The sequence below is a fragment of the Suncus etruscus genome, chromosome 1, assembly GCF_024139225.1.
Source record: "Suncus etruscus isolate mSunEtr1 chromosome 1, mSunEtr1.pri.cur, whole genome shotgun sequence".
Taxonomy (NCBI): domain Eukaryota; kingdom Metazoa; phylum Chordata; class Mammalia; order Eulipotyphla; family Soricidae; genus Suncus; species Suncus etruscus.
This window is the reverse complement of record NC_064848.1, coordinates 12,167,046-12,193,164: the sequence shown is the minus strand read 5'-3', so window position 1 is coordinate 12,193,164 and position 26,119 is coordinate 12,167,046.

Below are 26,119 nucleotides of genomic sequence, written 5' to 3'. Positions count from 1 at the left end.
CCTCTGCCTGTGACCTCTCTTTAAAAATGTTTAAAAAAAAAACAAAAATTATCATTTAAGCTGATTTTATGGCTCAGTGATAGAGCACATACTTTGTATGTGTTAGACAGAGCTGCATAGTGAGAAACAAACCAGGGGCCGGAGCAATAGCACCAAAAGTAAGGCGTTTACCTTGCACTCGGCCAACACAGGACAGACCCCGGTTCAAATCCAGGAATCCCACATGGTCCCCTGAGCCTGCCAGGAGCGACTTCTGAGTGCAGAGCCAGGAATAACTCCTAAGTGCCGCCAGGTGTGACTCCAAAACCAAAAAAATAAAACAATTAAAATTAAAAAAAAAAAGAAATGAACCAAACCAAAGATAAATCTGGAAAATTTACCACACAGATATGATTACAATAGACTATTACTCATATTTGCCATATTCCCCATATGGAGGAATCTTGAAAAACACTCTATGCTAAGTAAAGAGTTCAAGAGAATGATGCACATATCATATGGTTCTGCATTTAAAAGATGTCCATAAAATGCAAGGGCACAAAGACAGAAAATAAATTCCATTTACCAGGAACTGCGGTGGAGGGAGAGGGAGAATTAGGAAAGAGTTGCTGAAAATAAAGTAGGTTCAGGCCTCAGGTTCTTGCCCCCTGTGCCAAAATAAAAGCAAGGGATTGGAGACCAATTGACTCAATTCAGAAGATCTTATGAAGAGGAATAAGCTCTGAGCACCAAAAACAGATTTTATTTAAGAGACAGGACAGGGCCCGGAGAGATAGCACAGCGGCGTTTGCCTTGCAAGCAGCCGATCCAGGACCAAAGGTGGTTGGTTCGAATCCCGGTGTCCCACATGGTCTCCCGTGCCTGCCAGGAGCTATTTCTGAGCAGACAGCAGGAGTAACCCCTGAGCAACGCCAGGTGTGGCCCAAAAACCAAAAAAGAGACAGGACAGGAAAGAAAAAGAAGGCAAAAACAAAACAAAAAACCAACAACTCCTGGATTCTGGATTTCAGAGGAAGGCAGAAAACTTTCTCCTTTCATATCTTTGTAGGGGGTGAGGGGATGAGCACTTCTCAGTGAGTGTAAAGCAGGTAGGCTGTTAAACCAGGGTTTAGGACATTAGATGATTCTCTTCAGTGTCATTTGGATTACTCAGATTAACAGGCATGTCCTGGACTGTCCCTGTGATATTCTACATCCTAAATTCCATTCCTCAGAGCCCTACTTGCTCAACTAATTCCCCTTGTCCCTTCTTTCATTGCACGTTTCTTTCTGAAGCAGTGAAATATTCTCATACAGTGCTGATGGTCATATGAGCGAATGCCTGAAACTCACTGAGTTACATACTTTAGAAAGGTGAACTTTATGGTATGAAAATCATATATCAGCAAAGCTACTATGGTTATCATTTTACTTTGGGGGAGGGATTGAGTCACATCTGGCGGTGCTTGTGGGGACTAAACTTAGGTCAGCCACATATAAAGCAAGTGCCTTATCCATTGTGCTATGAATACAGTCTCCAAAGCTGTTTTTGCCAGTCCCCAAAGCTATTTTATTTTAGAGGTGAAAACCATATTTAGCCCACGACCCAAACAGAAACAAACCAACAGCTGAATTTGACCTGCAGATGAAAACAATGTTGGAAGTATATGGAAAATTATTTTGACATTTCTACGCTTGCTCCTAACGCTATAAATGGAAGTAGGTGATCCTGATTAAAATCTAATTTCTTTTCCAATTTTCTTGATAGCCTCAAACTGTCTAACAACCCCTCCTCTCTCTATATATATTATCTTTCCAGAGCTAGCATTTGGTCTTCACCAATCATTACTTCATCTGTTTGCATAATAATGTGGGAAGGAGAGAAAAGATAAGACCTGAATCAAATAATAAAACACAAGTGAACCTTACATATGGTGAAGACTCAGAGCATACATTCTATGGGTTTGGTGCAATGCTAGAATTTAGGTGATGATGCTGAGCCTTAAATGGCGGTCAAGGGGATAGCTGAAAAGAAAGAAGGCAAGTGTCATGGAAGACAGAATCTGGATGTGCTGGGCACAAGCTCCCTATGGGGAGAGCAGAACCAAGAAGGCAGCTCTATCAGGATTTTCTGGTCACAATAGTTGAATAGTGGTCTACAGTAAAGTGGTTACCAAAAGGGAGATGTTTAAGAAGACCCTTGGTCCTTTTTTTTTTTTTTTTTTTGGCTAGTAATTTAGCTATTTTCTCTCATTCTAAGTTAGTCTGCAAAATGAGTCTCTGACAGGGTCTGGGCAAGGAGGAGTCGGCAGTAATATTTAGAATTCTATTTTGTGATTTTATGGAACTGCTGAAAAGGTCAAGAACATTTCTTTAAATGTCAATGGCCTGAGGGTCCAATTACCCAGGGGAGGACATGCTTGGAAGAGGAGCTTTGTAAGTCTGGCAGAATGGTGTGGGAGGAAGTCAGCATAGAGAGTCAAGGGGTGGCCCCAGGCTTCCCTGGGAGGGGAGAGGATCGGGTAGAGCTGCAAAGATTGGATGGTTTCTGCAGGAAGCGTGGATGCTTTCTCTGGATGTGACCAGGAAGGCTTGGTAGAGCTGTCTTCTTCGCACCTGGCTTCTGGCTCCTGGCCCTCATTGTGGGCTGCTCCCAGCATCCCAGGAGCCCTACTATGAAATGAAATGGAAAGACAAACCCTCTCCCGAAATTCCAGGCTGCAAAGCACCTCCCAGGGACTGGTGAGGAAGGTCATGCATGCAAAGCTCTGAGCAGGTATTTTCAAACTAAAATGAATGTAGGACTCTCCTACAGAATGTGTTTTAAAATGCAAATGGTTGGACCCTGCATAAAGCGATTTGAATTCAAAGATCTTACAATGAGTAGTATTATACTGGTGTTTTTTTAATAATAGGGAGGAAAGCAATTTTCTAGGACATTGTAAAATGCATATTCCTAGGCTCCCTATCCCATTAAATTATGGAAGGAAAGGGATGCACAGAAAAGGGGGGTGGAAGGAGGGGTAAAAGACCCAAGGACTTGTAATGCCAGAATTTTCCCAGGTGATTTTGAGGTGGGTCCACTTCAGCCTCTTTGCAGAAACCATGGCATTTACTTGAAACAAACAAACAAAACTTTGTCCCTGTGAATCTTTCCTTTGGAAAAGAGTCGTTTTAGCTCTGAGATGGGCAGCAGGATAACAGAACTTGGAAAACAGTTAGATCTGAGCTTGGACACAAATTCTATCATGTTCTAGGAAAGTTCTCTCACCCTGGAGCTTCTATTCCCTCATTTGTAAACCAGAGAGAGTGATGGAAACCAAACCAATGAATGCCAAGAGGTTAGCCCAGTGCCCAGCAAATGATGTATGCTCTGTTAATACATGTTCAGAGTCTATTATTAGGCCTTTAGGATACAGCAGATAGGGGTCTGGTTCTACCCACCTGTTTTCTTCTGCACACAGGCCCAGCATGTGTGTGGATGTGTGTATCTAAGTGTACTATTTCTGTGTGTGCCTATGTTTTTGACCTTCCCATTTGTCCCAGCCACCTCCATCTTTCCTTCACTACTAAGCCTCCCAACCAGGAACTGGATGCTGGTCCAAAACAGGGAGACAGAACTGGAAAGTGTTTGCCAATATCCATATCCAGTCGTGGCCGCTTGTTGGAAGGGAGCAATTGTGGCTGATGCACAAGGCGAATGGGAAGGCACATGAGGATTGTGCTCCTGAGGGCCTGCATATTCCATGGTCTAAAACAACACTTAGAAGCTAGAGATTTCTGGGCCAGAGATATAGCACAGCAGTGGGGCGTTTGCTTTGCAAGCAGCTGGTTCAGGATGACGGTGGTTCGAATCTCAACATCCCATATGGTCCCCCGAGTCTGTCAGGAGCGATTTCTGAGAGCAGAGCCAGGAGTAAACCCTGAGTGCCATCAGGTGTGACCCAAAAACAAAAACAAAAAAGAAGCTAGAGATTTCTTAGAATAGATATAACCTGAGTAACAGGCAGAATCCCCTGCCACTGATTTCTGCTTTTGATAAGCTCCTTTTCTCTGAGACCAGTGATAGATCTAACGGGCTTTCTCAGAGTCTTATCCCAGAAATCAGGACTCCCCAGAATTGGCCAAACAAGATATATGAACTGAGCTGGGGTGGGTAGTGAGACCCCCTGCCCATTCAGTCTGCAGGCAGCATCTAGGACTCTCAAAGCCTGCCATCCTTCCTGCCTCCCAAACACCATCTTCTCAGAAAGACCTTGCTCTTTGGAGAAGAAGCCAAGAAGAGTCTGCCTTTTATGTTTTTTTATTTTTCATAAAGTCTCTTATCATGTACTTACTATATGTCTGGAGCTAATACTTATCACCTCCCTATCTGGCACATAGATACTCTGACAGTATGGTCTTCTCCTTTTTACAGGTTGGGAATCAGAACTTCAGAGAAGTTGTCTAATATCCAACTGGTAGCAAATGGTAACACTTAATTGAAACTCAGGTCTATCAAGCTCCAAATTGTGACCTGTGAGCTCTATTCTTATTACCAAGTTAGCTTGACTGACTCTGGGAGGATGCTTGAATAATATAACAGGCCATTTTAAATGGACAGGATCCATATCTGGCATAACAGGTGAGAGCAATCCCTGAAATTGAGAAAGCAGGATGACAAGTTAGGAGTAGTAAGTGAAGGAAGAATATAAATCCAGTGGTCTGTGGTCCTAGCAAATCAGTTGGTAAAAGTAATATTTACAAAGCTTTTATAATAAGAGTTATACAAAACTCCATAGTAGTCAAGATGAATAAGAACTTTTTCTCCATCCCTCCTCTCAATTTCTAAGAAAAACATTTTCACCCTGCTTCTCAAATACAACCCCTTCCCATTTCTACGTATAGAATTTCTAGGGGAACAGGCATTGTGTTACTCTGACTAGCAGACCATCAGTGCCCACAGTTGGCTGCTCCAGAGATGAGACATCTAATCAAACAGCCAAAAAAATTCCCTCATTGTGCCTTTTTAAAAAAAAACTATTGAAATAAAGAACTCCTCTCTCTGTAGGAGCAAAGGTTGTGAGCAGTGACACCTAAGGGGTAGAGAAAGCTTGTAGACACTTCAAAGAAACAGAGATAGGACAGAGATAGGAATAGGTAAGGAACATTTTTGTTTTGTTTTGTTTTGGGGCCACACTCAGTGATGCTCAAGGTTACTCCTGGCTATGTACTCAGAAATCGCTCCTGGCTTGGGGGACCATATGGGACACCAGGGGATCGAACTGTGGTCCAAACTAGGTTAGCGCGGGCAAGGCAGACACCGTATTGCTTAGGCCACTGCTCTGGCCCCTATAAGAAACTTCTGTACCATTTGAATCTTGGTAACATTTGAAAAACTTGACTTCAGATGCTACTGAGGCCCGGTATCTCCATTCTTCTGAGCCTGGCAATTCTCCTCTTCTTTTAATTTATTTGCTAACCATTATCCAATCTTTGATGCTATCTGGCTTCTGAAAGGGGGTAATCTAGTATTTATCAGCAATATCCTTTCCATGCCTCTAGTATGAACTGGGCTCTGTCCCTTGATACTAAAAGACCTATTAGTTCATCCCATCATCCATTGCTGCCCAATGTAGTGTAGACAGTTATTGTGTGCTGGGAAATTGAAGTTATAAAGCCTAACCAGAGGGCCCAGATGCCAATGATGAGAGGCGCATGGAACTCTCAGACTTGGAATTCTGGCCCCAGCTCTGGGCTGGAGAGCCATGGTCAGGAGCCAATCTTTTGGGCCAGTCTGGCTCCTGGCATCCCAAACAGAAGCCAAAGTTAGAGGTGGCAGCTTTAAATTTGTCATCACTCAAAAGCTTTCCTTTGACCTGGGCAACAGGGCTAACTTTAGGAAATCTCTTTGACACTCTCTAGGCTTTCCCTGGCAGCCTAAATTCTCTCTGCAGCCACTTAGAGCATGGATGAAGTCAACATAGATTGGGGAGGAGATGCAAGGGAGATACTAGGGATGTGGATGCAGAGGGAGAGGAGAAAGTGAACCTGTGGGAGACCAGAAGAGGAGGGAGAACATGAAGAGGAACTTGCCCCCATATTCCCCTTTATTAATTTGTTTTATTTTACTTTATTTTATTGGGGGGGCTTATTTATTTATTTATTTATTTATTTATTTATTTATTTATTTATTTATTTATTTATTTATTTTGGTTTTTGGGCCACACCTGGCATTGCTCAGGGGTTACTCCTGGCTGTCTGCTCAGAAATAGTTCCTGGCAGGCACGGGGAACCATATGGGACACCGGGATTTGAACCAACCACCTTTGGTCCTGGATTGGCTGCTTGCAAGGCAAATGCCGCTGTGCTATCTCTCCGGGCCCTTATTTTATTTTATTTTGGTTTTTGGTCATACCCTGTGGTATTAAGGGGTTACTCCTGGCACAGCACTCAGAAATTGCTCCTGGCAAGCACAGGGGACCATGTGGGATGCTGGGATTCGAACCACCATCTGTCCTGGATAGGCTGCTTGCAAGGCAAATGCCCTACCATCATGCTATCTCTCTACCACCACCACCCCCACTTATTACTTTGGCCCACAGTTCTCAGGGGTGTTTCCCCCTTTCCTTCTCCAGGACACATTGTGTCCTTGTTTCTCCTGGTAAGACAGTTTTTTCTGCTTAGCTGGGAGAAAGTAGCAGGGAGATCAAAGCAGAACCGTGAGGTACTGTAGGTCCCTAGGAACAGGGAATGGGAGGATCTGTGTCTCAGCTTCTTTCCAGAGGTCTTGAGAGGAGAGCATATAGGGCTAAGAAGATGGCATCCTGAGACTTAGTCATAGAGGTACATCTTGCTGCCGGTGTCACCAGAACTGGAGAGGGCCACACAGTTGTTATGGGGGTTATTCCAGGGAGGATTCAGGGTTCAGGACAGGAAGGAAGGCAGTGACATCTTTCTCCTGCATGTTCCCAGCATCCTCAGTTCTTTTGGCTCATAGAGCACATTTTCCCTTGTGCCACTTCATGAGAAGGCCAAATAATAGTAATATTTTGTGCACCCCTGGACGGAGAAGTAGCCAGAGTGCAGGTAGGCAGGGGTCACTTGTATGGAACAATACTCAACCCTCCACACACCCATCATACTGAGTGCCTGGTCAGCCCCTCCCAGAGTCCTGTTTCCACTCTAGGACTCATCACAACTTGGCACTCCCACAACATACTTATCTCTTTGGGGGGAGAACTTCTAGCTTTGATCACAAGTTCATGCTTGAGACATACTTCTAGCTTTTGGACTAGAAAGAGCTAGTAGAGGCCCAAGGCTAAGTGTCACTGTCTACTCCTCTAATTCTCTCCACACTCCCCTCGGAGGGCAGCCCATGCCTTAGGACATGGGCACCCCAATACACTGAAGAAATGTAGGTCAGTTGGCAAAGCTTCCATTCCAGCCCCTCTTCCCTTCTTCTCTAGCCTTCCCAGACACCCCCGAGGGCTCTTCAAGGCCGACCAAAAGCTGGTTAACCCCCAGGGTCCTTGGGAAGTTGTTCATTAAAATTCACATCAAGAGAAATAACTAATCAGAAGCGGTTTGTTGCTTAATTGGTTTTAAACTTCAGGAAGATTCCTCATTAGCCTAGAGGTGACCTCTGCAGAGCAGCTCAATGGGAAAAGGAAGGAGGAGGGCAGCAGAGCCCCTTTCCCCTACCAGCCTGCCCCATACTCTGCAGTTGGCTATCAGAGATGGTTCTGCATTTTGTTGTTGTAAGCATGTCAAACCATGATCTGGCTCTTCAGTCCTCTTCCCTCAAGTCCCTCTCTGCCAGGAAGACCTGCCCTGACTAGCCAGAAGAATGGGTCCCAGTTCCAATTGCAAGCAGAATCTTCATTCTATAAGCTGGGTATCTTTAAGAGTATTTGATGACACTTCCAAGTTTGAGAACATCTAGAGAACTAAAGTTTCCTTTCCTGCACCCTCAATCTCTTCCTCACTTGACTTTTCTATATTCATCTTTGTCTGCCTTGCTTCCACCTCCTACTCTTCCTTGTCTCCTTCTTCCTCTCTACATCTTCCTCCTCCTACCCTATCTCCTTAGTTTTTGTCCTTTCTTCCTTGCAAACTTCCATTGGGTGATTACAAAAACTATCACACCAGAGATTTGTACCAAGGAATATGAAAGCCCAAATCTTTTTTTTCTGTTTTGTTTTTGGTGGTTTATTGGATGGGGGGGGGGGTCACACTAGGCAGCTCTCAGGGGTTCCTCCTGGCTCTACACTCAGAATCGCTCCTGGCAGGCTGGGGGGACCATATGGGTTGCCGGGATTCGAACCACCATCCTTATGCATTCAAAGCAAATGCCTTACCTCCATGCTATCTCTCCGGCCCAAATCTTGATTAGCATGCCAATGCCTTCTTTGCTGGTTTGCTCTCATCTGCCTTCCATTAGAGTGCTGCCTTTGATTCAAGTAGAGAGAAGGAAAGAGGTTGGGAACTTTACCTGGAAGGGCTCAGGTATTATATCTCTGAAGGGCTTAGCTACAAACAGGTTTGTCCCGAGCAAAAAGGGAGAGTTAGGAATGGTACTGGGCTCAAGGTTGTCAGGACAGAGATTCAGAAAGAAGGGTAGTATATATCCAGAGGCTCCTAGAAATAGTAATTCCTCTCTCTGGGGAGCCTAGCCTTCCACTTTCTATAGGACTCCAATATGGCTACCATTCAGTTTATACTGTCCTCATGTTCAGGTCATGTGACAAGACCTGGTCAATCATCATTGCCTGTGGCTCAACCCACAGTGATTGGTTCTAGATAGGCATGTGACCCAAGACTGGTACCAGTTCCCTCTGGAGAATTTATAGGAGAAAAAAACTCTTCTGGTTCACTTAGCTGTCATTGTATATGCTGAGAACTGTTGGCCACCTTCTTTCCAATTCCAAGGAGAGACAGAACCAAGATTGCAGGAAGAGAGGAGCATCTTGAGAACATTATTTGAATCTCTGGGGCCCTTGAGGTCACCCTCACTCTAATGTTTCCAATTTCTTAAGCCAATAAATTCCTTTTATTTGGTGAGCCATTGGAGTTGAATTTCTGTCACTTCAACTCAAAGAGTTTCTGAGTGATGTAAAGACTTGCTCACAGAGCTATCTAAATAGGGGCCACACAGCCTCAGGAGGCGGCAACCCCAGGCAGAGCCGGACAGTCTCCTGCCAGGAACACTGCAGAGAAAATGTCTAGATGAAATTGTGCCAGATAACAGCTAACATTTATCAAGTGCCCAGCACTGCACAGCCATTGCCTGAGTTAATCCTCCCAATAGCCCTGGAGCGAGGCATTATTCACACCCCCACACCCCCAACATCTATAGGAGGAAACAGAGTCTCAAGAAGGTTCATTAAAAGCAGCAGAGAGGATAAAATTTCATATTTTTGTGTGTTCGTGTTCTTTTGGACTCCATGACCCATGTTCTGTCCTGCAAGCCCCTCAGACTTAAAAGACTTGTTCAGCCATCTCTGGAAGGACAGGTGTAGACCTGGTTTCTGCAGGCAACTCAGCATCTCCTAAGTAGGGCAGTCAATAGAGACTTGGAGATGTGTTCAGGTGGTGCCCAGAGGCACACAGTCTCCGCTGACTCTGGGACAGCTGCCTGCAGAACCACCAGAGTGGAAGAAACCCAGAGGTGGGGAGGGGACCTCAGTGGAACAAAAGGCCAGCAGAAGGTTTTTCTTTCTCCAAGGATGCAAATGAAGAGCTGTGTCCTCGATGCCACAGGCACCTTTGAGAATTGGACAGGACCTTCTCCTAGAAATAGACCCCATGTGCAATGTTTAAAATCCATTTCCAGAGGTTTCAGACTCCACTGGAGTAAGACAAGTTTCCCTGTAGCCTAGTGAAGATGCATGTAAAGATCTCAGGGGTCTGCCTTAGGCCAAGTAGCAGCAACAATAAAATCTCAGAACTGTCACAGCCCACTTGTTTATTAATTTATGATACCAAGGATCAAACTCAGGGCCTTTTCCTGTGTGTTAAATGGGTTACACTGCTAAGCTATATCCATAGCCTCAATAGCTAATCATTTGAACTAGTCTAACTGGAAACACAGAGCAAATGTCTTTGTTGCCTACCGTTCAAAACCCTGGCCTTCAGCATCTTGCTGACCCCATCAGTGTCTGAGCTCCAGGGTCTTTCCTCTCCTGCTGAGGATGGAAGAAATGATCCCTCCAGCTGCTGTGAGACAGGGCAGCTGGCAGCCTCATCTCTGTTCAGTCTCCATCTACCTATGTACCTTATGACCTTGACAATCATTTAGTCTACTTTCCCAGTGCTCTGCAAGCTGCAGTGTGAGAAGGGCTGCAATTCTTCCCTCTAGAAGTCACTAGCTAAAGACTCACAAAATGAGATTCAGATCCAAGTGGTCCATGGAGACACAATGGAAATGAATGAAATTAGAATGAGACTTAGGGGGGCGGAGAGATAGCATGGAGGTAGGGCATTTGCCTTGCATGCAGAAGGATGATGGTTCGAATTCCGGCATTCCATATGGTCCCCCCAAGCATGCCAGGAGTGATTTCTAGGCTTAGAGCCAGGAGTAATCCCTGAGCACTGCCAGGTGTGACCAAAAAAAAAAAGAGAGAGAGAGAGAGAGAGAGAGAGAGAGAGAGAGAGAGAGAGAGAGAGAGAGAGAGAGACTGGACCATTCCATCAGTCACACTGGCCAATAGCTACAGGGAAAGAGGGGGTGGGCAGTCCAAATAGCCTTTTCATCACTCTGGAAAGTTCTGTAAGACAACACTTCTCTCACAGACAAATTGGGAGCAGATGCAGACAGCACCTCAGGCTGGAGTCGGGAGTGGCCATTCACAAACTGGGAGAGGGCAGAATTCTTTCCTTTTTCTGAGTTTCAGCTTCTTTCTCTCCTACATAAGGAGCAGAGCATTAAGTACCTGGCTTCAAAGGCTGTTTTGGTCATTCAATGAGTTGACTAACATGACATTTTTTTTTTTTGGGTTTTTGGGCCACACCCGGCGGTGCTCAGGGGTTACTCCTCGCTATCTGCTCAGAAATAGCTCCTGGCAGGCACGGGGAACCATATGGGACACCGGGATTTGAACCAACCACCTTTGGTCCTGGATCGGCTGCTTGCAAGGCAAACACCGCTGTGCTATCTCTCCGGGCCCTAACATGACATTTCTACTTGGTGGCCTCAGAGATGTTGAGTTTCCTTCAATTGCCCCCCCCCCCCCCAAGATCTACCCTCTGCTCCTCTCTACCCATTTTGTGACAGAAACTGAACTTCATAGGCTCCCTTTGTCTTCTGAAGAACAGAAAATAGAGATTTTGGCAATATCCTCCCTGACTGCCTCCCTGCCACTGGGATGGTTCTGTCCCTTTTGGGGGAGGGTCAGATCCACTGGTGCTCAGGACTTATTTATTCCTGGCTCTGTGTTCTCAAGGGTCACTCTGTCTATGTTTGGGGAAACATATATGGTGTCAAGGATCAAACCTAGGTCAGCCATATGCAAAGCAAGCACCTTCCCCTACTATACTATCACTCAGCCTCAGTGTCACAGCTTTGAGCAGGTAGCCCTCTTTGGCTTCTGATTTCCAATTCCAGGAAGAGCTTCTCCCAACTATCTCTGGAGATGAAACTGGAACTTCCTGTTGCCTCTCCCATTTTGATTTCCCTTCAAAGATATTCTGTAGGAAACTCTCCTCCATAACCTGGGGGTTCCTTCCCTATCTTGTGGAATTCCTGCCTAGGTGAGCCCTTCTGAAGAGATAAAGGGCAGGGGGGAAATCAGGAATAGTCTCTCTCCTTCACTGTTCTCCTCCAAACATCTCCAGGAGAGACTAGTTATTTATTTGAGGATGTCCAAATGCAATGTTGGAACAAGAAGAATGAGTTGTTGGTGAAGTGGCAAAAAGAAAGCAGAGTCAGAAGTACTAGGGCCAGTTCTAGAACCTTCACTATTGAAGAGTGAAACACAATGTAATTGCCTGGAAGTGGGTGCTGCAGAACTGCTGCTGAAATTAGGTATCTGCCTTGGAGGGTCCACACTATGCCCCTACTGCCCCTTAGATATGATGGTATAGGTAGGTAGATAGATAGATAGATATCTATAGATAGATAGGTAGGACTCTGTGCTTTTTCAGGGCTTCCCTCTGGAGCCTGACACCCCTGCCTCTGGCCATCCATCAGAGTAGCCTGTCCTTCCTATCTACCCTTTAGCCTCAGAGGTGTGACTTTTATCTGGATGCCTGTGGCTGAGTGAGCCTCCCAGGCCAGCAGAAGACAGAAGGGGGTGTGTGTATTGGTGGAAGGTGTCTGGAAAAACTAAAGAGCAGCATGTGACATTGCAATTTACTGTAATCTCTCATTCACCCCAAATCAGACTGGGTCACCACCTTCCACCCTGTGTATTTTCCATTCAGAATTGCTGCTGTCTGGACTAGGCACTTTGAAGGATATGATTCTCTCCCCAGTACCTTCCAATACTGAGAATGTGGTGGCCACACAGCATCTAGTAAGTACACAATTAATATTTATTTATAAGAGAAATGCACTCTTCCCCCATCAGCAGGAAATTCCCAACACTGGTAAGGATGGTGCAAAGAGCCCTGCAAGGCTGAGGGGCAAGAAGATTTCAACTTTTACTTTTTCATTATGCTTTAAGGCCTCTTGTTTCTACCTGAAACTTTGGACGCCACTGATTTGATCCTAGTTGATTCATGTGCCGAAGACAGACTTTCATAGCAAAAACACTCCCAAATGATTAATCCCTACCAAGACTGAATCACAGTCCCTAAGCTGGGCATCTTAGTCTTTCGTTTTGGCATTCATAGCCAAGCACTGTATTTTTATCAACAATGTACTTTGTCTAAAAAAGAATATCTTTCTTTATCCAATCATGTGCCCACAGCATAAAGCAATTGATGAACTCACTCCCCCATTCCCTCACTTGTGTGTCAATTTAATGAATATTTAGGGAAGGCCTGCGTGAGTCAGAATTGAATGTGTGCTTCCTTTGCTGTTTGTGAGATGTTGAGAGAAAAGGCCAAATGCAACCTGGAATCTGCATAGGGCCTGGACAGGGCTGGGAGTCCCCTCAATACTTGCCTCCTTCATTCCTCCTATAATCTTGGGTGAGATGGCCCTGCTTCAGGGATTCAAAATCAGGAGTCGGGGAAGGTTCCATGGTCTCCAGGGACCTTTCCTCATTATGTCATGGAGATCCACTCACAGGCACCAACTAAAGCTTATTAGGCTCCATGCAATGGAGTTAACCCAGCAAGAATTCTGAGCCCAGAAACAGCCCAAAAGCTTTTCCTGTTTGTTTACTTTGGTTTTGGAGTCACACCCATGGTGCTTAGGGCTACTGCTGGCACTGGGCTCAAGGCTCACTCCTGGCAGTGTGAGTGGAGGAACAAGTAGTGCCAACATTCTAACCCGTACTTCCTATATACAAAACAAGTGCTCTAAACCTCTGAGTTCTCTCTCCAGCCTCCAAGATTTTTTTCAAGTGACGCCCACTGCTGTGTATTGGATGGACAATCTGAGCCAAGATGTGCATACCCACCAACATGCTAGAGTTAGATGCTCTCCAGGATTCTGCTGTTTGTTTTAATGCTTTGTTTTTGGGCCATTCTCAAGGGGCTACTCCTGGCTCTGTGCTTAGACTTTACTCCTGGTGATGTAAGGAACCATATGTGATGCTGGGGATCAGATCCAGGTTGGTTGTGGTCAATTTGAGTGCCCTGTCCACGGTACTATTACTCCAACCCCCTATCTAGGGTTCTTTAAGGGTTCTGAGACATTCTTTCCTCCTAAGTGCTAAGTTCTGATCTGTCTCTGAACCTCTGACTCTAGCCTATCTTATTTCACCTGCTTACAGTCTCTCAATCCATCTATAACTGTGCAGTGCAGCAAGCCTAGCATCAGATAAACAGACATATAGTCACAGCAAATGCCCCTTTCAAGAATCCCTGGTAGATATCAGCCTTCTTGAACTCTCCACTCTTGCTGTGCTCTTTGTTTTTTTTTTGTTTTTGTTTTTAAAATTATCATGCCAATGGCACTCAGGGGTTACTCCTGACTCTACACTCACAAATTATTCCTGGTAGGCTCAGGGGACCATATGGGATGCTGGGGATCAAACCCAGACCCAGGTAGGACACGTGCAAGGCAAATGCCCTACCCATTGTGCTATTGTTCCAGTTTCTTGCTGTGGTCTTTGATACAAACAGGCATGGAAGAGAAGAAGGAAGTTCAAGGGTTAGAGTGAAAGTACAGGGATTGAGACATTTGCCTTGTCTACAGCCAATCCTGGTGCATCCCTGATACCAGGAGCACTATCTGGCATGATCTCTGAACATAGAACTTGACATTATCTCTGAGCTTCATGGTTGGTACCCCCCAAAAAAGCAAACAAAAAAACAGAGAAGGGAAAAAGAGTTACTAAAGTCTCTGGACTGAAGCACTCAACTCCTCTGCTATGTATTATCAGAGAGCCTAGATGGGGTGATAGAGTATTTCTTCCTGGGGATGGTCATGGGAGACCTCAAAGCAACACTAGGCACGGCTGGAGAGAGAGCATGGAGGTAAGGCCTTTCATGCAGAAGGCCATTAGTTGGAATCCCGGCATCCCATGTGGTCCCCCGAGCCTGCCAGGAGTGATTTCTGAGTGTAGAGCCAGGAGTAACCCCTGAGCGCTGCTGGGTGTGACCCCAAAAAAACAAAACAAAAAAACATTAAAAAAAAAAAAGCAACACTAGGCTAGACACAGGCTAATCTGGCTAGGTTGTTTTCTCTTTGGAAGAAGAAGTTACTGTGCACAGCTGGAATGATGCCAGCTTCCTACATTAGTCTCACCAATAGATTCCTTCTCTAGGCTCAGATGGGGACCCATGGCTACTGGGTCATTTTTTTAAAAAGGAACTTACTGGAAAAGGCAATATAAGTATCTCATAAAAATGCAGAAAAGAATGGTCAGTGATAAAAGAGAAACCAAAACCCTCTTAATCCCACACTGCAAAAACAATCACTACAACGGGGCTGGAGAGAGTATAATCAGTGAGCATTTGCTTGCACATGGTTGACCCGGGTTCAATCCTTCAATCCCCAGCATTCCATATGGTCAGTCCCTAGAGCCTACCAGGAGTGATCCCTGAGCAGAGCCAGGAGTAAACCTTGAGTACTGCAGGATGTGGCTCCAAAACAAACAAACCAAAGCCTTCACGAAACAGTCACTGCAAGCTAATGTATATTTTACGGCCTATGTCTATTCACAAATAAATGTTGATAGAATCTTAAATCAACAGACTATGGGGGCTGGGGAGGAGTACAGCTTACTGCCTGGCACTGCATGGTTCACTGAGCACTTCCAGGTATGACTCTCATGGTCCCCAGCACTTCAGAGGGCTTGAACAGTATCACATTCTTGGTCCCTAGTATTTACCCACTTGGCCCAGTTGTCAGTGTCACCAAGAGTGGCCCTGAATCCCCTGAATATCACTTGAGAAGTTCCCCTGGACCCTTTCCCAAAAGCAAAAAAACAAAAACAAAAACAAAAAAACCCCACAGCTTAACAATTAATATGTTCTGAAATTTTTCATATCAAATTAATTTTTCCATTAGAATGTTGAAGGGCTGTGTACTATACATTACTATTATATTCACCTGCTTTGTCAAGTTGAAATAGATGTAAGAAATATTCAAATGGGCCCGGAGAGATAGCACAGCGGCGTTTGCCTTGCAAGCATCCGATCCAGGACCAAAGGTGGTTGGTTCGAATCCCGATGTCCCATATGGTCCCCCGTGCCTGCCAGGAGCTATTTCTGAGCAAACAGCCAGGAGTAATGCCTGAGCACCGCTGGGTGTGGCCCAAAAACCAAAAAAAAAAAAAAAAAGAAATATTCAAGTGAGGGGCTGGAGTGATAGGACAGTGGTAAGGCGTTTGCCTTGCATGCGGACAACACAGGATGGACCCTGGTTCGAATTGGCCTGGCATTCCATATGGTCCCCCGAGCCTGCCAGGAGCAACTTCTGGGTGCAGAGCCAGGAGTAACTCCTGAGCACTGCCAAATGTGACCCAAAAACCAAAAAAGAAGAAAGAAAAGAAAAAAAAAAACAGGAAATATTCAAATGAAGCATTCAAGTCAGTCACAAATAACAAGAAATACAGTATTCATACTGCTCTTCAGTAGGAAACAGTCCACAAGGGAGAGAAGTGAGAGACAGGATAGTTAAGAGGACACTAGGACATTGGTGGAGAGAAGTAATCACTCTGGAGGAGTGTGTGGTGCTGGAATGTGTTATGCATTAACATCAGTTAACATCAGTAACAGTATTGTAGGCCATAGTGCCTATGACATAATTTAAGTTAAAAAAATACAATATTTATCTTGGAGTCTTTCTCCACCCAGAACAGTTCAAGAATAACAAAGACTGGCTCAAAAGAGTTGGCTCATCCAGTGTTCCCCTGTGCATTGGGGCTTCTGGTAGTTTCTGTGGTTTCTGTGGCACCCCCAGGGTGTCACTTCACAGCCTCCTTATCTTTGCCAATACAGTAATGTCATCACAGGTCCATAGTTTTGTAGGATTACTATAGCTGTTCTTCAAACAGAGGACGATGCTAACAGCCAAAAGAGACTCTCAACATCACAAACACACCAGTCAGAGCTGTGCCAGCAGAGGCCTGGCAAGAAGGTTGGCCCATCTGTTTCGGTTCTCAGTGCATCTCATTCAGAACTATCTCAGTTCATTACAGGAACTGCCTCTCAACCCTGCTGATACTCAAAAAGAAGGAATCAAGGGTTCAGTATTTTCTATTTGGTGAATTTGCTCCATACAGACCTGTCCATAGACTTGATAGCAACCTTTGAGTTTCCTAAAATCTTTTTCTCTGCATCTCAACTTTCACTGGTTTGCCTTGCATTCTTCCACTTGCCTCATATCACTTGCCTTCTTTCACATCCAGGCCTCACTCACACTTTCTGGAGACTGATGATAATATTCCCTTCCCTTATTCCATCCCTTGCTTTATTATCCCTTTTTATCTCCTGCATCAGCATCTCTCTCTTCCTTCCACCTAGGCTCCACCTTTCTCCTTGCTTTTCTAACTAGATTTCTGAAAAGAACAATCTATGCTCACTGTATTGACTCTTCAACTCACACAATCTAGACCCCTTGACCACCATTCACTTAGATTGTTTTTTCAGGATAGCTTTTTCTGTAAGAAATAATCCAGCTTCATGTCCACTGTCCCAGAACCTCCTCCAAGTTTCAGCACTAAGTGATATGGTCAGCTTACAACATACCAGCCACAAACCAACACAACTCCTGGCTCCATCAGAACATTCTCCATAGATTGCCAGAAAGGGTGGCCTTTGCATGGCAATTTTCTTTTCCTTCTCTGACTTCCCTACTGACCTCTTACCTCATTCTTAGGTGCTCTCTGTCTTCTGCATCCATCACGTCCACTCTCCCCACCAACACTGGAAGTTCTCAGGGCTTCCTTCTCAGTCTTTAATCTCCTTCCGAATTTCACCCACACCCACAGCTTTGGCTCATCATCCCCGCCTTTGTCTCCTCAATTCATTGCGAATCAAAAGACTTCTGGGAATCATGGTGGCTTAAATGCAGGTTTACAAAACTACCCATCCCAAACTTGACAGAAGTGAATAAAAAAGAAACAAAAAAATGAGAGAAAAGGCTGCACCAGGGCTGGAACCATGGCACGACTCTCTTCAGACACAAAAGAAGATTTAAATAGAGTCAGAACTTCCTTTTGGAGGGGAAGACAGACGGCATGATATAAAGTTATTATCTATTTCCCCTAAATCAGTGTTCAGGCTCAGCACAATTGGAATCAAAGTACCAACCTGAATTTACAGCATGATCAAAGGTTTTTATGCAGTAAATCTGAAAGAGAGGAACTAACTTTTATCTTTTTTTTTAATATAATAGTATGTTACTGTAATTATGTGTGTGGTAGGAGAGTGATAAGTGATATAGGAAATGGAACAGAAAAGCAAATATATGGAATAGGTAAAGAATCCAACATATATACCCCTATATCTATATTGAGGAAAATTTAATATATGGGAAAAGAGACATGCTAATGGATTGTGGAAAGTTGGATTGCTTGTGTGTGAAAATTTACAGACAAGAAAATATAAGATAATATTTCTTGAGGTGGAGAAGAGCTTTATATGCTTTATATCTAGGTCAGAAGTCATCAAGGAAGGGTTGATACCCCTCACTTCCTATATATATATATGTGTATATATATACATATATATATATCCATGATACACAATCCCTAATAGAAGAAAAGTAAGAAACTGGAGAGAATGAGTGTTCATAGCAATAAATGACAGAAGGCCAGACACCCCCAAATAGAAAGTACTTCTTTAACTCCCTAAGAAATAGAGCCCAAAGAGATAGTAGAGGGGATAAGGGGGTTTTCCTGGAGATCTAGGTCAGATATATATGGTCCTTTTAGCACTGCCAGGAATAACCCTTGTGCATAGAACCAGAAGTAGCCCTTGAGCACCACTACGTGAGTTTCAATCCTCCCTACTCACAAGTAAGTAAAACATTATCCCCCCCAAAAAAAAAACAACTCTGAATTAAAAAAAAAACAACCAGAAATAAAAAGATAAAAATTGAACAGACATGGGGAATAAAGGTGTGCTTGGATGAGTTTGAAAAGCATGGTTCACTCCCTCAACCCTGGAGTGAGAAGGAGTTGTCAGTGAGAAGAGCAGGCTTACATGCATGTTATCAGACCTCTCCGTCTGCTCTATAAATAAAGCCCGTTACCATCCATTGCCCAGAGTTCCTGCTGTTTCTCTTCTTGCACCTACCGGACCTCTGCCCTCTCCCTCCTCTGCCAGAAGTATTTCTGGGAGTTCCAAAAAGAGAGTCACACATATGCTGAAGACTCACCCCGTCAGTCACAATCCCCAGATGGTGCCCCTGGAATTCTACACCCCCTCCAGCTGGTCCTGCTGCCACGCAGACACTGCCCCAGTGACCAGTATGTGCCAGAGTGATGTTTCTTCTCAGAAAGCAGTGGTGCTGGGCCCTAGTGAATGTGAAGAACGTGGACCCCTACTGACTCTGACAGATGAATATAAATTTATAGGGAGAGAGGGGATGGAGAATGAGGATGAAAAGAACTGTTCAGGGGCCGGAGAGATAGCATGGAGGTAAGGCGATTGCCTTTCATGCAGGAGGTCATCAGTTCGAATCCCGGCATCCCATATGGTCCCCCGTGCCTGCCAGGAGCAATTTCTGAGCCTGGAGCCAGGAATAACACCCTGAGCACTGCCGGGTGTGACCCAAAAACCACAAAAAAAAAAAAAAAAAAAAAAGAAAAGAACTGTTCATTTCTGATTCCCTTTCCATTGCTGTTGGAACCAGTCTCCACAAACCCATTGAATTAAGTCAATGAACACTGAACAGAGATGGTTCAAAGGGCTGTAGCACATGTAGGCTTGGTCCCTGGTACCACATGGTCCCCCAAGCATTTCTGGGAATTAATCCTGATGGGTGTGGCCCCTAGAAAAACTAACATGCCGCTCAAACACAAACAAACCAAAACCCCATGCACATATATGCACCAGCGAACATGCATTAGAGATCTAGAGTTTGCGAGCAGTTTTGGTGGTATGAAATCAAAGAGTCAGCATGTCTGTGCACTCTACAATCCCCATAATTTTAGGCAGCACCTTTTCTTGCCTTTTTCAGCTCCCTGTGTCCCAACTCCTACATTGCTTGTGGTCTTGGGTCCATGGGTCCTTCATCCTTCTTTAAAATCAGCAGCAAAGATCTATAGGAACATTCTTGCCTTGTTCTTTTTCAAAATTCCCCCATCATAAGGACTCTAGACAACTTCAGGCTCCCTGCTCCCAGATTATTCTACACATCTCCCCCGCTCAAGATCCTAAACTCCACCTACAAAGTCACTTCTGTCGAGTAAGTAGAACTCTAAGGTCCTGAGGATAGGCACCCTGCTATCTTTGGGGACCTTTACCCAAACTAGGGGACACCTGTGCTGATGTCTTTCCATCAGCCTCTCAACTGCTCCTCTTCATTCTTTCAAGCACTCTACCAGCTCCTCCAATCTAGGAAAATAGTTCCCAATACTCACTTCTAGTTACAAATATATGCTGTTTCTGGGATCAGAGTCCAGTGGCTCCAGGACATTTGTGGATTATAGATGTAGATCATTAACACAGAGCTGAGTCACTGAGAGGTCAGAATAGCTTCATGTGTAGCTCATGAAGAGTCACCAGCAAAAAGAGGGTTTGGGGCATCCTCTGGCTGGAGCTCGTCTTCTGGACACGTGCACAGCTCTAGAAAGTAGCACCAGCAAGTGTAAGGAAGTTGCAGTCATCAGAACACTCACAAATGGAAGGGAAGAATGTAGTGTTTGGTGTTTTAAAGCTTTTTCCATCATTCTCCACCATGAGCATCACCACCACAGCCATGCACAAGCCTATGGTTCTAACCACATGTGGAAAGTTAACTGCAACACTTGAGTGTAGACCTCAAGGGTAGGAAGGAACCCTGGGAAGGAGTTTTGAGGTCATACTGCAAATGGTTTGTAGGTTTTCAATTTGGACTTTAAGCCTCAAATGGTAGAAGTCACTTTGAGAACTTCAAGCAAAATTTACATTTAAGGAAACTACTCTGGGCAGTGTCATGGATGATGAATTGTCCATAGAAAGGCAAAGTAGAAGTCAAGAAACCAGTTAGGAAGCTGTTGGTATTGTTCATTTCTTCTCCCCATTTTTTGATGGGATTAGATGTTTTTTTCTTGTAAAGTTCTGTCAGTGCCCTGTATATTTTGGAGATTAGCCCTTTATCTGATGGGTATTGAGTGAATAGTTTCTCCCACTCAGTGGGTGGCTCTTGTATCCTAGGCACTATTTCTTTTGAGGCGCAGAAGCTCCTCAGCTTAATATATTCCCATCTGTTGATCTCTGCTTCCACTTATTTGGAAAGTGCAGTTTCCTCCTTGAAGATGCCTTTAGTCAGTGTGAGGTGTTTCTAAAACAGCCAAGAAGTTGGGAGTGAACAGATTATATTAGAACCAAGGAGTGAGAGGAGAGATGTAAGTCAAAGGGATAGAGAGCATTCGAGCCAGGAGTCTGTCTGAGAGTCCAGGAAGATCTCATAGCAAAGAAAGAACAGTGACTGACATGAATTAGCCAGCAAAGGAGGTTTACCTTCTAATACAAGGGAAACTCAGGAGTGGTCAGAGGAGAAAGAAATTGGGAGATTGTGCAACCGAAATCAAGAATGTTTTCAGAAAGGGTATGGAGTCGGCCACATGCTCCAGGCTCAGAATTATAACAAGGAAAAGAGTGAAAGACAGATTTAGTCCTGCTGTATGCCCCTGAAGACATGCAGGGTCACCAAGGCTTCACACTTCAACAATGAGTCAGGGTTGAGAAAGAAAACTAAAGACTGTCCCCTCTTTCAAGAATTAGAGCTGGGATAGGCAAGAAGAGGACAGCTTGTAGGTTTACTGAGACTGTTCTGGACAGGAAAGATGCGCCAGCTCCTACAAGAAGGATCTTCTTGGAAGAGAGAAAACTAAGCAGTGATATGGATACATGAGGTTAAAACTAGACAGACAGGAAGGTATCCCTGAGCAATGGTGGAGAAGAAACATACTTGTTATGTGCCTGGTGGCTGTTGAGAACCTGCTATAATTTAAGAATGGCTGATGGCCCAAAGAATAGTGACAAGCCCAAAGGACCAGGGAAAGGGAGCACAGGTCATATGTAGAAGAAGGTGATGGGTCTTGGGGACTCAGCTGAAGAAGGAAGGAAGGCAGGCAGTGTGGTCAGACCCAAGAATTCAGATTTCAGGTGTTGGCCACAAACATAGGAGTCTGAAAGTCAAGGCCTGGGGATTCCCTCTTCCAGGGCAGGACTGAGTTAGGAGAAACCAGTGGAAAGGTATGGAAGGCGGCTCTCTATAGATGCTTCCAAGAAATGGTGTTAAGAAATGGAGGGATGGGAGAGAATCAGTATTCTGCAGTTCCCAATTTCCTACCTGGGGGGTCCTAGAAAGATCTGGGAGAACAGTGACTGCTCGACCAATAAGAGTAGACCCGGGCCCACAGGGACAGCAGAGAGCTCAGAAAAGTAAGAACAGGATGCTGAATCCTGCTCATCCTCTCCCTAACTCTCAGGAAAGCCTGGTGCTGGGTGGATGAGAGGACATGAGGCCCCACATGAAGTCTAAAGCCTGCAGATGGATGAATGGATGGGAAAAAGAAGTGCATTTCAGCAGGTGTGGGCCAATCTGAGAAAAAGGGCCTTTTTCTATTATTTTGGGGAGCCAACACTCAACATGTTCAAGGCTCCTCTGGGTCTATGCTTGAAGTTGCTCCTGGCAGTTCTTGGAAGATCATTTGGTGATAGGGATTTAACCCAGCCTCTCCAATGTAAAACATTTGCTCAATCCACTGAACTCTCTCTGCTTCCTAAGAGCCATTTTTCCCCCAGAAAAAAAGAATGGCAACCTTTGGGCTGAGAATGTAGCTCAAGTGGTAAAACTTGTTGGAAATTCTTGCTACATGAGGCACTCTAGGTTCAACACACACACACACACACACACACACACACACACACACACACACACACACACACCCCAAAATCTCTTTGAATTTTGACTTGAGAGTAACTTTTATTGAGAAAGATGCCAATGATAGGTTGGAGGAGAGTCTGGGTGAGAAACCCTCATTTCCCACTTCTCCTTTCTCTGTGGGGGGAGGGGAACACTGATCAAGCTCTCCTAGCCTCTGTTTTATCATCTAGAAAATGGGGACAATGGGCCCAGAGAGATAGCACAGCGGTGTTTGCCTTGCAAGCAGCCGATCCAGGACTAAAGGTGGTTGGTTCAAACCCCGGTGTCCCATTATGGTCCCCTGTGCCTGCCAGGAGCTATTTCTGAGCAGACAGCCAGGAGTAACCCCTGAGCACTGCCGGGTGTGGCCCAAAAAACCAAAAAAAAAAAAAAAAAAAAAAAAGAAAGAAAAGAAAAGAAAATGGGGACAACACATCCCTGTCAGGGCTCTAGGGTTCTGCTCTTGACATGATGCCTACCAGGAACTTATTCCTCATAAATGTTCATTGTCATCATGACTGTGCATTCAGCTATCTTTTAAAACAAATTTGTGCTTTATCCATTATAATAGTACACAATAGCACCCACACTATGGGGGAAACGGTTGTTCCTATATGTGGAAGATGCATAACTTATTTATAGCTGGCCACCTGCTGATCTGAGGACACTGTGGAGGCTCTTCGTAGAATTTGAAGCCTTCGAGGCACTTTTGGTCAGTCCAAATCGCTCCACCTCACTCTGGCCGACCCTTCCACAAGATGGTCCCCTTCAGGATACAGGCCCAGAGATGGGCAGAACAGTTGTGTGGACCAGTGATGACGGGAAGCCGCTGGGAGCATCAGCCACCTCCCGCATGCGTTCTTCTAGCAGCTTCAGCCTGCTGGTATTTCCACAAACGTCTGGGTCTGGCTGGGCCTGTGTGTTCACTGTGTTGCTGCTGTCACCGCCAACTGCTGTGTAGATCGTGGGAGGATGGGTCTGAGCTCTAGAAGCTGTTGTCCCAACTCTGATTATGGTTCCAGACTTAGTCACATTTCTGTCAAGGTCTCTGCCACAGTCTCTATCGCTGTCTCTATCAGAGAACTTCGCCACTCTTCTTGCCACAATTCCTTGTCAATGCCTCATCAGTCTCTGTCACAGCACCTGTAAGTCCCTATCATAGTCTCTGCCACAGCTTCTGTCACAATCTTCACCAGAGCCTGTCACTGCCCCTTTTATAGATATGTTATTAGTACCTGCTTCAGTTCCTATCATAGTCTCTATCAAAGCTCCTGGCACAATCTCTATAATGGTCTCTGTCATAGCATCTGTCACAGCCTCGTTCACATTCCTTGTCACAGACTCTGTAATAGTCTCTGCCATAGCTTCTGTAATATTCTCTGTCATAGCCTCTATCATAGACTCCATCACAATCTCTGTCACAGTCTGTCACAATCTCCATTACAGTTTTTTCACAGTCTTTTATCAAAATCTGTTACAGTTTCTGTTAAAATGTCTGTCGGACTGTCAGTCTCTGTTATTGTGTCCATCATAGCTTCTGTCACAGTCTCTACCACAGTCATTGTCATAGTTTCTGTCACAGTCCCTGCCAGTTTCTGTCATAATCTCTATTACTGTCTCTGTCATAGTTCCTGTCACTATCTCTGTTACAATCTTTTTTTTTTTTTTGGTTTTTCGGGTCACACCCGTCTGATGCTCAGGGGTTACTCCTGGCTAATCACTCAGAAATTGCCCCTGGCTTGGGGGGACCATATGGGACGCTGGGGGATCGAACTGTGATCCTTCCTTGGCTAGCGTTTGCAAGGCAAACACCTTACCTCTAGCGCCACCTCGCCGGCCCCAATCTCTGTTACAATCTTTGTAAAAATCTGTCACCATATCTGTCACATCTGTAGCAGTCTCTGTCACAGTCCCTGTCACAGTTCCTGTCATACTGTCTGTCAGAGCCCTGTCACATCACTGTTGCCCTTTGGCTGCCTCTGCTGTATTTTGGGTCCCACAAGTTGGTTATGGTTCCCACTCTGATGGCATAATGAAGCTATCTCTCTGGCAGGTGGCCAGGGAAGGCTTGTGAGAGAGCAAGTTTTCCTGATGTGGGGCTTGTGGGAGGGAGGGAAGGCACGGCCATGGGTCAGAAGCTGGACTTAGAGGGAATTGGAGGGATTGGCCACCCCAGCTACCAACCTGGAGCATGGCTCACCTCACAGGGACCCAGGAGTCAGGCCCATAGGATGACTAGACTACTAGTCTAGTGTCTCCTCTCCTTGTCCCAGTGGTGAACTTTCAAGAGTGGGACAGTGTCTGTTCTTCCTTGCTCACCCACTCAGAGTCAAGCACAGAGCTGGTTGTCACCTCACTGCTGTTCCTAAGCTCCTGGATCTGTTTTGTCATTGCCAGTCCCCCTCGATTGCCTCTAAATCACTTTGGGTCCTGGTGTTCACTGGTCCCCAATTGCAGTCTCCCAGGGTCCTCCTCCATCAGTCTCTCTTATTTGGGTGCTCCTTGCCACTGCATCCTCCCCTCTGCCTCCTCTTTTCCACCACATGTGTCTTCTTCAAGAATCAATGGAAGGGGGCTGGAGTGATATCACAGTGGTAGGGTGATTGCCTTGCACAAAGCTAACCCAGGACAGAGTAGGGTTTGATTCCCGGCATACTACATGATCCCTTGAGCCTGCCAGGAGTGATTTCTGTGCACAGAGCCAGGAGTAACCCCTGAGCACCACCAGTTGTGGCCCAAAAACTAACTAAATGGAAAAATAAAAATAGTAAAAAAAAAAAAAAAAAAAAGAATCAGGGGGTGGAGTGACGGTGCAGTGGCGTTTGCCTTGCATGTGGCTGACCCAGGATGGACCGCAGTTTGATCCCCCGGCATCCCATATGGTACCTCAAGCCAGGAGCGATTTCTGAGCACATAGCCAGGACTAACCCCTGAGCATCACCGGGTGTGGCCCAAAATAATAATAAAAAAAAGAATCAATAGAAGGAATTGGAGTTAGTGCTAGTGAGAATACATGTGCCCTGAGTTCCATCCCTAGCATCACCTTCCCACTCCAGAGACCACTAGGTTACACAGGTGACCCCCAGATTGGCTCAGCATAGCACCCTCTGGAGTGGTCACAGCCACCATACTCAACCAGATGTATCCCCCAAAACAAAAACTAGATGCTCTAACATGAGTGTCTTCCCAGATCCCTGACTTCATACTCTTCCTCCTCCCTATTTCTCAGTCACTTTCTCCCTCTCATGAACTTGTCCCTGGCTTCTGTAAGGTTCTGTATTTTTGTTGCCACTTCTCATAACATCACATAGCAGAAAATGCACAGCAGGCTGTTGAGTGACTGAGTAAATAAGAATGATGCAAAATTGGGGGAAGAAGAGAATGTCAAGGAGAAAGAGGAAGATGGCATGGCACAGATTGACAATGCTTGGAAGAAAGGAGACTTCTGTTATGGAGACTGCACCTATGTCCTTTGTCACTTCAGAGTCTCCAAGTATACCCCATCTCCACACATATCTCCTA